The 16,196-nt window shown below is 39.1% G+C and overlaps 1 pseudogene; it reads left to right on the top strand.

The window, feature by feature from the left end:
- Nucleotides 1-8,290: 8,290 nt before the first annotated feature.
- On the top strand, nt 8,291-15,309 carry LOC116812444 (AN1-type zinc finger protein 1-like; annotated as a pseudogene).
- Nucleotides 15,310-16,196: the final 887 nt, after the last annotated feature.

Below are 16,196 nucleotides of genomic sequence, written 5' to 3'. Positions count from 1 at the left end.
ATATATATGTATGTATATGTATGCATGATATATATGTATAGAGATACATATTAGTTATGTTATATACATACATACATATACATATATCTGTAACTAAAGGCATATATATACATATAAAACAATTACTGGACTGACATGCAGGATGCAGGGAAGTCTGGGAACGCTGAAGTTTCACCTAGAGGGTATTTGCTTATTTGACATTGGCAGTTGATAGGCTGAGCAGTATTTTGGGTAGTCAAGAGAGCAATAGTCAGAGTCTGGGATCACATGTTTGGGGTTTCCAAGATGACCACTTATTTTATTAGCACAAAAACATCTCTGTTCTTGAACTTGGATTAATATGTTCCCAGACTTAGCAGAAGAAAATAAAAGTACTTTCAGGAGAAAATAATATTATTTGTGGCCTATAACAGTTTCTGTAAGTATGTTTTCAAATAAAACGTATAGCACATAATCAAAGAAAACAAGGGGACAAAATAGGTTGGGGAAAACCAGAAGAAAAATCAAGAAACATAAACAAACCCCCAGAGACCTGGAGATTGGAATTATCAGACACAATCTATAAAACAATGATATTTCTGTGTTTACAAACAGAAAGGCCAAGCCTGAAAAATTTGCCAGAAAACTAGCAGCTATAAAAAATGACATTTTGTAATATCTTTTACAAATATTTGAAGAGATAATGGCTGATACTTTTAGAACTGGTGAAAGACATCAATACACAGAAATCCAATGAATCCCATGGCAGTTGAATAAAAAGAAAAGTACATCTAGACGCTTCATAGAGAAATTGCATAAAACAAACCAAATAGAAAATCTTTAAAGCAGCTATACAAATAAGATAGGCTGCCATCAAGGAAGCAACAGTTGGATTTACAGATGAATTCTCAATAAATCTGCAGGCCAGGAAACAGTGGAATGACTTCTGCAAGGTGCTGACAATTATGACAACTGAAATATAAGCTCTATAAACCAAAAATATCCTTTGGATATAAGAAAATAGTATATAAATTTTCAGATCGACAGAAACTGAGACAATCACAATAAAATAAATTTCGATGGGTATTCCTTAGGTTGAAGGAAAATTACCCTGGATGGAAGATCAGAGGTATAGAAAGAAATGGAGAGCAAAGAAAGAGGTAAGTTTAAATCAATATGGTTTAAAACAATGATAAAACTGTCTTATGGTATTTAGAATTCTATCTATCATCTATCTATCTATCTATCTATCTATCTATCTATCTATCTATCTATCATCTATCTATCTATCTATCTATCTATCTATCTATCTATCTGATTATCTATCTACCTATCTTCTATCTGTGTCTAAGATATTGTGATTTATAATAACAAATATCCATTTGGTCTTCAACCCTATTTTCTGGCACACAGCTCCGAAAATCCTTGGAATCTCTAATGTGATGTGTCTTCTTGTATGCTAATGAGATGAGTGATGGGTGGGAGCTCCTGGATAGCCTCTAGATGAGGGGTGATTGCCAGGGAATCCAACCATGTGATTAGAGATTTGAAACTTTCGACTCACTACAGGAGGGGAGAGGGAATCAAGGTAGAGCTGATCACCTATAGCCAGTGACTTAATTGATCACAGCTACAAAGTGAAGCCTCAAAAAAAAAAAAATACCCTAAAGGAAGGGGTTCAGAGAGCTTTTGGATGCATGGGGCTGCTAGAAAGATGATATACCTGGAAAGGGCATGAAAGCTTTGTACCGCTTCCCGCATAGCTTGCCCTATGCATCCTCATCTGTATCCTTTTTAGTATCTGTCGTGGGTGCCACTGGCTGGGGCCAGCATTGCAAGTGGTAAAAGAATTTATCAAGACAGATGTGGAGAAAGAAATAAAGATTTATTAGAGGGAAAGTGCATTGCAAGGAAGCAAGGGGCAGCACAGCAGAGAAAGGGCTGTCTGCAAAGAGGCAGGAGCTGGAGGGAAGTTTTATAAGGTCATATTAGCGGGGCTTTGTAGATAAGGTCATTCTGGTGGGGCTACATGAGGAACAAGGTAACTGGGAGCAGGATGTCGTGCCAGCAGATTGTCTGTGATTAACTGTCTTTCAGAACAATTGTTCTTCCCTACCTCAGGCCCTCTCCTTGCTGTGGCTTTCTTATTTTATTAGGACTCCACTGTATCTTTTATAATAAACTGGAAAATGGAAGTAAAGCACTTTCCTGAGTTCTGTGAGATGCTTTAGCAAATGACTGAACCCAAAGAAAGGGGCTTGAAAAACCTCAACTTATAGCTTGTCAATCAGAAGTTCCAGAGGTTAGGATTTGTGATTGGCATCAGAAGTGGGGCAGTTCTGTGGAGCTGAGCCCTTAATCTGTGGGATCTGACACTATCTTCAGTTAGATAGTATCAGAATTGAACTAAAGTATTGACAAGACATCAGCAAGTATTGTAAAATTACTTGGCATGGGGGTAAACCCCCATAAATCTGGTCACAGAAGTGTTTTGTGTTGAATATGGACTGTATCTTCCACTCTATCTATCTATCCATTCATCCAGAGAAATAAAATATGTCACATCAACAAATATGTAAATTAAAATGAGGGTAAATGTAGTAAAGTGGTTTTTTTTTTTTTTTTTTGAGACAGAGTCTCACTCTAGTCTGGAGTCCAGTGGCCCAATCTCGACTTACTGCAACCTCCACCTCCTGGGCTTAAGCGATTCCCCTACCTCAGCCTCAGGTAGCTGAGACTTACAGGGGCGTGCCACCACACCTGACTAATTTTTGTGTTTTTAGTAGAGGCGGGGTTTCACCATATTGGCTAGGCTGGTCTTGAACTGCTGACCTTAAGTGATCCACCCACCTTGGCCTCCCAGAGAGCTGGGATTACAGACGTGAGCCACCACACCCGGCCAATATAGCCAATGTAGTAAAATATTATTATTTTCTTTCTTTTCTTTTTCTTTTTTTTTTTTTGAGAGGGAGTCTTCCTCTGTGGCCCAGGCTGGAGTGCAGTGGCATGATTTCGGCTCACTGCAACCTCCGCCTCCCGGGTTCAAGCAATTCTCCTGTCTCAGCCTCCCCAGTAGCTGGGATTACAGGCATGTGCTACCATGCCTGGTTAATTTTTGTATCTGTAGTAGAGATGGGGTTTTGTATGTTGGCCAGGCTGGTCTCCATCTCCTGACCTCAAGTGATCTGCCCGCCTCAGCCTCCCAAAGTGCTGGGATTACAGACGTGAGCCACCATGCCCAGCCTAATGTAGTAAAGTATTGTAAGGCCTTTGTATTGTCCTGGAGGAGGCTAAAATAATATCAGACTTTGGTAAGTTGAGATAGATGTCATAATCTCTACGGTAACCATTAAAAAACAAAGCAATATAATATATAACTTAGAAACTAATTGGGGGTATAGAATTATAAAAAATAGTAAATATATTCAAAAGAAAGCAACACTTTTCTCCTAAAGTTTGTGTTACCCTATATACCACCTTTTATCTTTAACACATGCCAACATTCCTTAATCACCTTACGCAAAGAGAAGGGTATATTAGGGTAAAACCAAAAAGGTCTTTAAGTAACATTTAGGAGTAAGGAGAACACTCATTCTATCAGCTTTGGGGTTAAGGGAGTATAATAACATAAAAATCACCATCTGAGAAGTTTTTAAGAGAAGAAATGTCCATGAGAAACATTCACATTGATAATATTTAAAAATCTGTTTTCCATGGCCTGGAGATTCCAGAGGGCACAGGTGAAAGGTTTGCAAGAAAGGGTGGCAATACATATTGGATCAGCAGGAAAGAAACTAAGAGCAGTATAGGAAAGCGATGATTACTCCTAGTCAGTGAATAAGCATAACAGAGATAAAGGCATAGTGAATTTATCTGGCTAAATGATTTTCTAATTAACTAGTCCTGTAAATCCCCTGGTAAATCAAAGCTATGTCAAAATATATCAACCAAGGACTGGGTGATTGAGCTTCCAAAAGAGTCTTGTCTTAGATCAATGGACTTCAAACAGTCTAGTTTGTTCTCGTGACTTGCTCTGTAGAAATGGAAGTAACCATTTAGCTTTCAAGTGACTTCATTTATATCTGCCTTGAAACTACAAAATTGTAATCGTTTTCTAAAAATAATATATCTGTTAATTAAATTTACCCTTCCCCAAAAGCTAGGTATTTTTTAGCCATGTAGCCATTCAAAAACTTAAGGTCATCTTTCCAAAAGGAAAGAAGAAATTCAATAAACAACCAGCTGAATTATGTGGCTCTGGAGAGCTATATAAATTAATGTAGAATCCTATGTCTATTAGATATGCATAGTTGTATCTTATCGTCTCTTCTACCCGTTTGAAATTCCAGTTGGTGCTCCATGTTCAGTAATTGTGAACTTACCTTGATTTCCCACAAGTCGTCTCATAAGTAACTGTTCAAATAAATTCACCAGCATAGCTCATTTTAGAAATTATGTGTTCTATTTAATTCTATAGTTTATCAATGGCAAAAAGTGCACCATAAATTTCATTCCTTTTGGGTTCAATTCTCTATTGAAATAAACGGTGAGGCAGTAAGGGAGACAAAGACCTGACTCCCGTGGTCATTAAGTGAATTGGTTATGGCTGGAGTGTTGCCTCGGGAGGGATGGCTGTTGCTTCAATGATCTGTTGTTATCACTAGCTCTGCAGTGGAAGCTTCTGAAGAATTTTAATGATTTAAAAATCCTTATTCTAAAATTAAAAATCTAATTTGAATTCTAGAATCATAAACTGTTAGAAAAACACCTGGTAAAATACCTAGGGTCTGGTTTCTCCTGCTGCATTACATCTTCCAGGTGGAAATGGAGCGGGAGGTGGTGCATGGAAAGAGCATTGATCACACCACTCCTTGAGGAGCGATTTTTTCCCCAATGTGTTTTCTGCTTTCTGTGCGTCTGAAAATAGAGGCTCCCCAAAGGCAAAAACATAAGTTAGGAAAATGGTTTATCTCATATTAAGGAAAAAGTTATATGCAACTAAAATAAACATATACTTGTTCTTTGCATATATATGTATGCTGTAATTCTTTGAAAGACTCTGTAAATTGATCTGATTCCATTGTTTGAACCAGGGAGGAGCATGTAAACTGGCATGTAGCTATTATAGATTGAGTATCCCTTAGCAGAAATGGTGGGGACCGGAAGTGTCTTGGATTTCAATTTTTTTCCGATTTTGGAAAATTTTCATTATACTGGTTGAGCATCCCAAATCTGACAGTTTGAAATCTGAAATGATCCAATGAGCATTTCCTTTGAGCGTCATGTTGGTGCTCAACAAGTTGCAGATTTAGAAGCATTTCAAATTTCAGATTTTGGATTTGTAATGCTCAACCTGATTGATAAACTAGAGCCTGATGAGGAGGAGATGCTTAAATACTATTTGAAGGCAGGTATTTAAGACCCCTCAGGCATCTCGTTCCTGTCTTTGAGATGCTTCTTGCTCTATGTTGTTCTACCTTGAGCTTGAATTATTTCCTCTTCTCTTTTTAATATTAAAAGTTACATTTTTCTTGTATTAAAAGTAATAATGCTTATGGGGTAGAAAATTATAAACATACACAATAAGGCCTGGGTGCAGTGGCTCACACCTATAATCGCAGCATTTTGGGAAGCTGAGGTGGGAGGTTGCTTGAAGCCAGGAGTTTGAGACCAGCCTGGGCAACAAAGCGAGACCCCCCATCTCTACAAAAAATTAAAAAAATATTAGCCAGGCATGGTGGCATGTGACTGTACTCAGGAGGCTTAGGTGGGAGGATCACTTGAGCCCAGGAGTTAGAGGCTGCAGTAAGCTATGATGGTGCCACTGCACTACAGCCTGGGTGACAGAGCAAGACCCTGTGTCAAAAAACAAACAAATGAAAACAAAGACACAGTAATATAAAGTTCATTATAATGGAGAAATGACACCCGGTTATAGCTCTGTTAACATTTTGGAGTGTTCTTACATGTAAAAAAATTTACATATATAGACAGACACACACCTATATAGAGTATACCAGTGGTTCTTAAACTTGGGTGTACATTAAAAATCACTATCAGTGTGCTTTATGTAAGAAAGAATGATTGAAACTCCAATCACTTAGACAATACTTAAAGAATAGTTCTTACCTTAAAAGATTGATTATAGTACAAATATATTTTTAAGCAAAGATTGAAAGTGTATATGCATGTGAATATATTTATGCAATTATTTATCAAGTATGTATACAGCTTTATATCTTGATTTTTCACTTAATATTATAAGTTTTTCCATATCATCAAAAGTCTCAGTGATCATCATCCATAATGGCCACAAAAATTTCGTCTTATAAAAATACAAAAAATTATTTATAGTCCTGTTGTTGAACATTAAGATTATTTCTTTTTTTTTTTGAGATGGAGTCTCGCTCTGTCACCCAGGCACCCAGGCTGGAGTACAGTGGTGCAATCTCAGCTCACTGCCAGGTCTGCCTCATGGGTTCATGCCATTCTCCTGCCTCAGCCTCCCAAGTAGCTGGGACTACAGGCGCCCACCACCACGCCTGGCTAATTTTTTGTATTTTTAGTAGAGATGGGGTTTAAATACACTATGATGAAGATAACGAGCTAAATTTGTATACACGTTTCTGATTATTTCCTTAGGATAGATATCTTACATGTGTACTCAGTAGATCTAAAGGGAAAGGGGGCCAGACGTGGATCAAGAAAACACAAGTTTTCCCAGGAACCTCGTAACTGATTTCCACTTTCATCTCGTTAATCAGAACAGTGTCACATGTCACGTGGCCACTCCTGACTAGAAGACAGGAAGAGAGAAGTTGGGTCAGTTAACAAATAGAGTCTATCCCTGTGCCTACAGAACATTTTTAGACACCTTTTTTCCTCTTTTATGGAATACAGTCATCTCTTCCCCAAATTCATCAACCTGCAAATCTCATGCAACTACTGCTTCCAGCTTGAAAACCTGGATCTTTGGGTGATAAACAGTTGTCTCCATCCAGCCTAGATATGGTTCCCCAGGGATCAGCAGGTTGTAAGCTAAAGGAGTGGTTAAGAGTCATTTGCATTCATCTGAATCAGCTAAGAGCTTGTTAAAAACAAATTGCTGAGCCCTACCCAGTATTTCTGATTCAGTAGGTCTGAAGTCAGGCCCACGAGTTTTGTATTTCTGACAAGTGCTGGGTAATGCTGCTGGCCCAGGGATTACACATGTTATAGACATATTACATAGCCATAGTACAATATCATAATCAGGAAATTGACATTAATAGAATCCATTTACCTTATTCAGATTTTGCCAGTTTTACATGCACTTGTTGCATATGTCTGTAATTAGTTCTATGTAATTTTATTACATGTGTAGATTTGTGTAATTACCACCCACAGTCAAAATACAAAGTACTTCCATCACAAGAATCCTTTCTGTTATCCTTTTATAAACACCACCACCTCCCTCCTCATCTCCAACACCTGGCAACTACTACTCTGTTCTCTATCTCTGTAATTTTGTCATTTCAGGAATGCTACATAAATGAATCATACAGTATCTAACCTTTGAAGATTGTTTTTTTTTTCCACTCAGCAAAATCCCCTTGAGATCCATCTAAATTGTTGTGTATATCAATAGTTTATTTCTTTTGTTGCTCAATAATAGTCTATATATTATCATTACTATTATTTTTGAGACGGAGTCTTGCTCTGTTGCTCAGGCTGGAGTACAGTGGCATGATCTCTGCTCACTGCAAACTCCACCTCCTGGGTTCAAGCGATTCTCCTGCCTCAGCCTCCCAAGTAGCTGGGGTGCACCATCACACCTGGCTAATTTTTTTTGTATTTTTAGTAGAGATGGGGTTTCACCATATTGGCCAGGCTGGTTTCGAACTCCAGACCTCAAGTGATCCACCCACCTTGGCCTCTCAAAGTGCTGGGATTACAGGCCTCTATATTATTGTTACGAGTTTAACATTTTATCTGTTGAAGGACACTTTGGGTTGTTTCCAGTTTTAACTATTACAAATAAAGTTATAATAAATATCCATGTGCAGTTTTACTGGTAAATATAATTTTACATTTCTTTAGGATACATGCCCAAGAGTGCAATTGCTCAGTGCATGGTAATTGCATATTTATTTATAAGACACTAACAGATTATCCCAACCCCTCAGGCTCTGCCTTGCCCCTTGTGGCACCTGGGAGATGACGGAGTTGAACATCCAGTAGAACTGCCAGGTGTAGCACTGCGGGTATCAAGGTGATTGGGGAGTCCCCATCCTTGGTCGCATGAGACCTGAGCCCTGCTTTGGCTCCATGGATGGCAGCAGTGGGTTTTCCTCCATTTGTATGGTATGGTTGTTTAGGAATATTTTGCCTTGAATACAAATCCAGGAGTCTCATGGTTGTTCTGAGGTGACTGTAATCAATGAGGACTAAAAACAGATAAACGTGTCTTATCCATTCATTCAAGGACTGTGCTGAATGAGAACTTGTGGTAATTATATGTATTTATTGTGAGAAGAATTTTTGCCTGAGACACCGTCATCAGTCAGATCATGAGTGTGAAAAACTGGAAATCCACAAGTCTCCTATGGCTGTCTCTCAGAAAATTTTTTATTTATTTTTTATTTTTATTTTTTATGAGGCAAGCATCATCTTTTTTTTTTTTTTTTAATTATACTTTAGGGTTTTAGGGTACATGTGCACAATGTGCAGGTTTGTTACATATGTATCCATGTGCCATGTTGATTTCCTGCACCCATTAACTCGTCATTTAGCATTAGGTGTATCTCCTAATGCTGTCCCTCCCCCCTCCCCCCACCCCACAACAGTCCCTGGAGTGTGATGTTCCCCTTCCTGTGTCCATGAGTTCTCATTGTTCAATTCCCACCTATGAGTGAGAACATGTGGTGTTTGGTTTTTTGTCCTTGCGATAGTTTACTGAGAATGATGTTTTCCAGTTTCATCCATGTCCCTACAAAGGACACGAACTCATCATTTTTTATGGCTGCATAGTATTCCATGGTGTATATGTGCCACATTTTCTTAATCCAGTCTATCGTTGTTGGACATTTGGGTTGGTTCCAACTCTTTACTATTGTGAATAGTGCTGCAATAAACAGACGTGTGCATGTGTCTTTATAGCAGCATGATTTATAGTCCTTTGGGTATATACCCAGTAATGGGATGGCTGGGTCAAATGGTATTTCTAGTTCGAGATCCCTGAGGAATCGCCACACTGACTTCCACAATGGTTGAACTAGTTTACAGTCCCACCAACAGTGTAAAAGTGTTCCTATTTCTCCACATCCTCTCCAGCACCTGTTGTTTCCTGATTTTTTAATGATGGCCATTCTAACTGGTGTGAGATGGTATCTCACTGTGGTTTTGATTTGCATTTCTCTGATGGCCAGTGATGATGAGCATTTCTTCATGTGTTTTTTGGCTGCATAAATGTCTTCTTTTGAGAAGTGTCTGTTCATGTCCTCTGCCCACTTTTTGATGGGGTTGTTTGTTTTTTTCTTGTAAATTTGTTTGAGTTCATTGTAGATTCTGGATATTAGCCCTTTGTCAGATGAGTAGGTTGCAAAAATTTTCTCCCATTCTGTAGGTTGACTGTTCACTCTGATGATAGTTTATTTTGCTGTGCAGAAGCTCTTTAGTTTAATGAGATCCCATTTGTCGATTTTGGCTTTTCTTGCCATTGCTTTTGGTGTTTTAGACATGAAGTCCTTGCCCACGCCTATGTCCTGAATGGTATTGCCTAGGTTTTCTTGTAGGATTTTAATGGTATTAGGTCTAACATTTAAGTCTTTAATCCATCTTGAATTAATTTTTGTATAAGGTGTAAGGAAGGGATCCAGTTGCAGCTTTCTACATATGGCTAGCCAGTTTTCCCAGCACCATTTATTAAATAGGGAATCCTTTCCCCATTTCTTGTTTTTGTCAGGTTTGTCAAAGATCACATAGTTGTAGATAGGCGGCATCATTTCTGAGGGCTCTGTTCTGTTCCATTGATCTATGTCTCTGTTGTGGTACCAGTACCATGCTGTTTTGGTTACTGTAGCCTTGTAGTATAGTTTAAAGTCAGGTAGCGTGATGCCTCCAGCTTTGTTCTTTTGGCTTAGGATTGACTTGGCGATGCGGGCTCTTTTTTGGTTCCACATGAACTTTAAAGTAGTTTTTTCCAATTCTGTGAAGAAAGTCATTGGTAGCTTGATGGGGATGGCATTGAATCTATAAATTACCTTGGGCAGTATGGCCATTTTCACGATATTGATTCTTCCAACCCATGAGCATGGAATGTTCTTCCATTTGTTTGTATCCTCTTTGATTTCATTGAGCAGTGGTTTGTAGTTCTTCTTGAAGAGGTCCTTCACATCCCTTGTAAGTTGGATTCCTAGGTATTTTATTCTCTTTGAAGCAATTGTGAATGGGAGTTCACTCATGATTTGGCTCTCTGTTTGTCTGTGATTGGTGTACAAGAATGCTTGTGATTTTTGTACATTAATTTTGTATCCTGAGACTTTGCTGAAGTTGCTAATCAGTTTAAGGAGATTTTGGGCTGAGACAATGGGGTTTTCTAGATATACAATCATGTCATCTGCAAACAGGGACAATTTCACTTCCTCTTTTCCTAATTGAATACCCTTTATTTCCTTCTCCTGCCTGATTGCTCTGGCCAGAACTTCCAGCACTATGTTGAATAGGAGCGGTGAGAGAGGGCATCCCTGTCTTGTGCCAGTTTTCAGAGGGAATGCTTCCAGTTTTTGCCCATTCAGTATGATATTGGCTGTGGGTTTGTCGTATATAGCTCTTATTATTTTGAGATACGTCCCATCAATACCTAATTTATTGAGAGTTTTTAGCATGAAGGGTTGTTGAATTTTGTCAAAGGCCTTTTCTGCATCTATTGAGATAATCATGTGGTTTTTGTCTTTGGTTCTGTTTATATGCTGGATTACATTTATTGATTTGCATATGTTGAACCAGCCTTGCATCCCAGGGATGAAGCCCACTTGATCATGGTGGATAAGCTTTTTGATGTGCTGCTGGATTCGGTTTGCCAGTATTTTATTGACGATTTTTGCATCAATGTTCATCAAGGATATTGGTCTGAAATTCTCTTTTTTGGTTATGTCTCTGCCAGGTTTTGGTATCAGGATGATGCTGGCTTCATAAAATGTGTTAGGGAGGATTCCCTCTTTTTCTATCAATTGGAATAGTTTCAGAAGGAATGGTACCAGTTCCTCCTTGTACCTCTGGTAGAATTCAGCTGTGAATCCATCAGGTCCTGGACTCTTTTTGGTTGGTAAGCTATTGATTATTGCCACAATTTCAGAACCTGTTATTGGTCTATTCAGAGATTCAACTTCTTCCTGGTTTAGTCTTGGGAGGGTGTATTTGTCGAGGAATTTATCCATTTCTTCTAGATTTTCTAGTTTATTTGCATAGAGGTGTTTGTAGTATTCTCTGATGGTAGATTGTATTTCTGTGGGATCGGTGGTGATATCCCCTTTTTCGTTTTTTATTGCATCTATTTGATTCTTCTCTCTTTTCTTCTTTATTAGTCTTGCTAGCGGTCCATCAATTTTGTTGATCTTTTCAAAAAACCAGCTCCTGGATTCATTAATTTTTTGAAGGGTTTTTTGTGTCTCTATTTCCTTCAGTTCTGCTCTGATTTTAGTTATTTCTAGCCTTCTGCTAGCTTTTGAATGTGTTTGCTCTTGCTTTTCTAGTTCTTTTAATTGTGATGTTAGGGTGTCAATTTTGGATCTTTCCTGCTTTCTCTTGTGGGCATTTAGTGCTATAAATTTCCCTCTACACACTGCTTTGAACGTGTCCCAGAGATTCTGGTATGTTGTGTCTTTGTTCTCGTTGGTTTCAAAGAACATCTTTATTTCTGCCTTCATTTCATTATGTACCCAATAGTCATTCAGGAGCAGGTTGTTCAGTTTCCATGTAGTTGAGCGGTTTTGAGTGAGTTTCTTAATCCTGAGTTCTAGTTTGATTGCACTGTGATCTGAGAGACAGTTTGTTATAATTTCTGTTCTTTTACATTTGCTGAGGAGAGCTTTACTTCCAACTATGTGGTCAATTTTGGAATAGGTGTGGTGCTGAAAAAAATGTATATTCTGTTGACTTGGGGTGGAGAGTTCTGTAGATGTCTATTAGGTCCACCTTATGTAGAGCTGAGTTCAATTCCTGGATATCCTTGTTAACTTTCTGTCTCGTTGATCTGTCTAATGCTGACAGTGGGGTGTTAAAATCTCCCATTATTATTGTGTGGGAGTTTAAGTCCCTTTGTAGGTCACTGAGGACTTGCTTTATGAATCTGGGTGCTCCTGTGTTGGGTGCATATGTATTTAGGATAGTTAGCTCTTCTTGTTGAATTGATTCCTTTACCATTATGTAATGGCCTTCTTTGTCTCTTTTGATCTTTGTTGGTTTAAAGTCTATTTTATCAGAGACTAGGATTGCAACCCCTGCCTTTTTTTGTTTTCCAGTTGCTTGATAGATCTTCCTCCATCCCTTTATTTTGAGTCTATGTGTGTCTCTGCATGTGAGATGGGTTTCCTGAATACAGCACACTGATGGGTCCTGACTCCTTATCCAGTTTGCCAGTCTGTGTCTTTTGATTGGAGCATTTAGCCCATTTACATTTAACGTTAATATTGTTATGTGTGAATCTGATCCTGTCATTATGATGTTAGTTGGTTATTTTGCTCGTTAGTTGCTATAGTTTCTTCCTAGCCTCGATGGTCTTTACAATTTGGCATGTTTTTGCAGTGGCTGGTACCGGTTGTTCCTTTCCATGTTTAGTGCTTCCTTCAGGAGCTCTTTTAGGGCAGGCCTGGTGGTGACAAAATCACTCAGCATTTGCTTGTCTGTAAAGTATTTTATTTCTCCTTCACTTATGAAGCTTAGTTTGGCGGGATAGGAAATTCTGGGTTGAAAATTCTTTTCTTTAAGAATGTTGAATATCGGCCCCCACTCTCTTCTGGCTTGTAGAGTTTCTGCTGAGAGATCAGCTGTTAGTCTGATGGGCTTCCCTTTGTGGGTAACCCGACCTTTCTCTCTGGCTGCCCTTAACATTTTTTCCTTCATTTCAACTTTGGTGAATCTGACAATTGTGTGTCTTGGAGTTGCCCTTCTCGAGGAGTATCTTTGTGGCGTTCTCTGTATTTCCTGAATCTGAATGCTGGCCTGCCTTGCTAGATTGGGGAAGTTCTCCTGGATAATATCTTGCAGAGTGTTTTCCAACTTGGTTCCATTCTCCCCATCATTTTCAGGTACACCAATCAGACGTAGGTTTGGTCTTTTCACATAGTCCCAAATTTCTTGGAGACTTTGTTCATTTCTTTTTATTCTTTTTTCTCTAAACTTCCCTTCTCTCTTCATTTCATTCATTTCATCTTCCATCAGCGATACCCTTTCTTCCAGTTGATCGCATCTGCTACTGAGGCTTCTGCAATCTTCGCGTAGTTCTCGAAACTTGGCTTTCAGCTCCATCAGCTCCTTTAAGCCCTTCTCTCCATTGGTTATTCTAGTTATCCATTCTTCTAATTTTTTTTCAAAGTTTTTAACTTCTTTGCTATTGTTTTGAATTTCCTCTCATAGCTCAGAGTAGTTTGATCGTCTGAAGCCTTCTCCTCTCAACTCATCAAAGTCATCCTCCATCCAGCTTTGTTCCGTTGCTGGTGAGGAACTGCGTTCCTTTGGAGGAGGAGAGGTGCTCTGTTTTTTAGAGTTTCCAGTTTTTTTGCTCTGTTTTTTCCCCATCTTTGTGGTTTTATCTACTTTTTGTCTTTGATGATGGTGATGTACAGATGGGTTTTTGGTGTGGATGTCCTTTCTGTTTGTTAGTTTTCCTTCTACCAGACAGGACCCTCAGCTGCAGGTCTGTTGGAGTTTACTAGAGGTCCACTCCAGACCCTGTTTGGCTGGGTGTCAGCAGCGGTGGCTGCAGAATAGCGGATTTTCGTGAGACCACAAATTCAGCTGTCTGATAGTTCCTCTGGAAGTTTTGTCTCAGAGGAGTACCTGGCTGAATGAGGTGTCAGTCTGTCCCTACTGGGGGGGTGCCTCCCAGTTAGGCTGCTCAGGGGTGAGGGACCCACTTTAGGAGGCAGTCTGTCCGTTCTCAGATCTCCAGCTGCGTGCTGGGAGAACCACTACTCTCTTCAAAGCTGTCAGTCAGACAGGGACATTTAAGTCTGTGGAGGTTCTTGCTGAGTTTTTGTTTGTCTGTGCCCTGCCCCCAGAGGTGGAGCCTACAGAGGCAGACAGGCCTCCTTGAGCTGTGGTGGGCTCCACCCAGTTCGAGCTTCCTGGCTGCTTTGTTTACCTAAGCAAGCCTGGGCAATGGCGGGCGCCCCTCCCCCAGCCTCGCTGCCACCTTGCAGCTTTATCTCAGACTGCTGTGCTAGCAATCAGCGAGACTGCGTGGGCATAGGACCCTCCGAGCCAGGTGCGGGACACAATCTTTTAGTGTGCCGTTTTCCAGGCCCGTTGGAAAAGCGCAGTATTAGGATGGGACTGACCCGATATTCCAGGTGCCGTCTGTTTCCCCTTTCTTTGACTAGGAAAGGGAACTCCCTGACCCCTTGCGCTTCCCAAGTGAGGCAATGCCTCGCCCTGCTTCGGCTCGTGCACAGTGCGCTTCACCGACTGTCCTGCACCCACTGTTAGGCACTCCCTAGTGAGATGAAACCGGTACCTCAAGCAGAAATGCAGAAATCACCGGTCTTCTGTGTCGCTGGTGCTGGGAGCTGGAGACCGGAGCTATTCCTATTCGGCCATCTTGGCTCCACCTAGAAAATTGTTAAAGACATTATTGATTCCAAGGCAGAAGAAACAGTAAGTGAACAACAGAAAGGTGCAAAAAATAGTGAAACAGCTGCAAAGGTTGCATTGATAAAATTAAAGTTGCATGCTGATGGGGATAAGTCATTGACACAGTATGTCTCATATAAGCAACATAGCTGAGCTTTGTTTTTAAAATCTAGTTTGATAGGATCTCTTTCATAACTAGAAAGAATTTTACTTCGAAGTTTTTTACCTAAAGGGAGCAAAGAGAAGAGAAAACCAATGGTTCTTTTGCCACCCATGGAGCATTGGAAAGATCATAGAATTTCCAGGTGCTCTAGTTAGCCTTAAAAATGATAACAAATTAACAGCTAAGAAATTAATGTTATGGTTATGTCATATTACTTCAGGAGAAGCCTTGCCCATAGATCATATTTGGAAACGTGAATTGCTAAGGAGGATTGTCCTTTATATAATGATGGAAATATTATCTTGAAACATTTTAACGATGAAGAAAAATGCTTTTAGCAATATTGATTCTTATTTGGGATAGTGATTTTAGGACTCAGAAATCACAAGGAAAGTTCTATGTACACCAATTTAAAAAATAAAATAAAAATCAGAACATTCTATGTATATTTTTGTCAATTTCTTTTACTACAAATACTATTTTTCATTTTTTAAAGTTGCTTTTAACATTTCTATTGTGTCATATTTTATATAAGTTTTCTATTAAGTTTGGGTAATTTTGTGTTTTAAACCTTAACTATGAACCCATACTCAATTATTAGCAAATTTTTGTATGTAATTATTTTGTATTAGGTGATGCTGTAGTAAAAACAGCAGCGGTGTATTTCCCCGTTGGTTAATGTCAGCTGTTGATTGTTCCATATCATCTTCACTCCAGGATTGAAGCTCAAGGAACAACCCCTTTTTGGGACATTGTCATTTTTATTTACAGAGGGACAAGGAGATGACAGCATTTCAGTTGGCTCTTAGAAGATACATGCATCATTGTTGTTTTAAGTAAGTCACATGGTCAAATCTACCATCATGGGTCCAGAAAATATAGCCTTGTTGTCTCCCTATGTCATGATGTATAATTGATGTGTGTACATAGATTGTCAAAACTTAAAGATCATCTCATTCCATCTTCTAAGTTTTTGGATGAAGGATCTCAGGCCTAGGGAGAAAAAAGATTTTCTTCATGTCACCTAAATGCATTGGGTCATATTTTTGATAAGGACCTCCTTCTAGTAGCATTCATCTTTTTGTTTGTATGACTGTATTAAAAATGAGAAGAAAGATGGGATAGTTCAACTTCATTACAGCCTCTGTATATATACTAAAGCAAAACACATGCTAAAAGTAACTACATTTTTGACAATCAATTCAAGTTAATGCTCCTGACTGAT

This window comes from Hylobates moloch, unplaced genomic scaffold, assembly GCF_009828535.3.
Source record: "Hylobates moloch isolate HMO894 unplaced genomic scaffold, HMol_V3 SCAFFOLD_8, whole genome shotgun sequence".
Classification (NCBI taxonomy): domain Eukaryota; kingdom Metazoa; phylum Chordata; class Mammalia; order Primates; family Hylobatidae; genus Hylobates; species Hylobates moloch.
Note: the sequence above shows the minus strand (reverse complement) of the source record. Positions and strands in the feature narration are given on the sequence as shown.